This window comes from Olea europaea, unplaced genomic scaffold, assembly GCF_002742605.1.
Source record: "Olea europaea var. sylvestris unplaced genomic scaffold, O_europaea_v1 scaffold2931, whole genome shotgun sequence".
Lineage (NCBI taxonomy): Eukaryota > Viridiplantae > Streptophyta > Magnoliopsida > Lamiales > Oleaceae > Olea > Olea europaea.
Window position 1 is genome coordinate 44,256 of NW_019247902.1, and position 269 is coordinate 44,524.

Sequence of the window (269 nt, forward strand, 5' to 3'; positions counted from 1 at the left end):
TTTAGGGAAGATAAGTTGTACATTCCTAATTGTTCTTTGCGTGAATTATTGGTAAGGGAAGCACATGAGGGTGGTCTAATGGGACACTTTGGGGTTCAAAATACTTTAGATATGTTAGGGGAACATTTTTATTGGCCTAAAATGTGATATGACGTAGAACAAATATGTGGAAAGTGCATAACTTGTAAAAAGGCTAAGTCTAAGGTTCAACCCCATGGTTTGTATACTCCTTTGCCCGTACCTAGTGAACCTTGGGTAGACATATCTAT